Here is an 848-nt window from a genome sequence, read left to right as displayed (position 1 = left end):
ATTTATTAAAACTTTCTTCTGTAGGGCCGGGGATTTAGCTCAGTGGTTCGGTGGCCTGCCTTGCAAAGTGCAAGGACCCGAGTTCAATCAACGGTACCAAAAGAAAAAAAAAAAAAACTTTCTTCTGTAAAGCCCCTGAAAGGTTGAGGCAAGAGGATCACTACGAATTTCAGACCAGCCCAGGCTACATAATGAGTTCAAGGTCAGCCTGAGCTGTATAGCAAGGCTGTCTCAAACCAACAAACATTTTCTCTTTGCCCTCATGATCTGAGATACCACTTCAGTTGGCACTTGGTTCTCAGTAGGTCTAATTTTATATTCTATTCCACTGGTCTAGTTGCTATTTGGTCATCAGTACCACACTATTTTAATGAGAGTGATGTACATGTTTTCATTATATGTATGAAGAACCATCACCTGACAACAGTTTTTCTTTTTCAGCATCTTCTTGGTTATTTTTGCAAGTTTGTTTTTCTACATGAACTTCAGTATCAACTTATTTAACTCTGTAAAATGGCTTATTGGTATTTTTATTGTAATCATTACATTACTAATTAAGGAAAACTTAAAACCATTCTATCAAAGGAGAGAATGCCTTTTCATTTGTTCAAGTCTATTTTTATGTCTTTTAGGAGCGTTTTAACATTTTCTTCCTATAACTCCAGCATGTTTTTGATAATGTCTGTCCTAAACACTTAATCTTGTCTGCCACTATAGAAAATGGAATTGTCTCTCACGTTCTATTTTCTTATTGTTTCTGTATGTAAAGGGCACTGATTTTTGGATTCTCCTTTTATATTTTGCTATGTTACTAAATTCTTTTTTTTTTTTTTTTTTTGTTCCCGGGG

Source organism: Fukomys damarensis, unplaced genomic scaffold (assembly GCF_012274545.1).
Source record: "Fukomys damarensis isolate Sample0158 unplaced genomic scaffold, DMR_v1.0_HiC HiC_scaffold_27, whole genome shotgun sequence".
Taxonomy (NCBI): domain Eukaryota; kingdom Metazoa; phylum Chordata; class Mammalia; order Rodentia; family Bathyergidae; genus Fukomys; species Fukomys damarensis.
Note: the sequence above shows the minus strand (reverse complement) of the source record.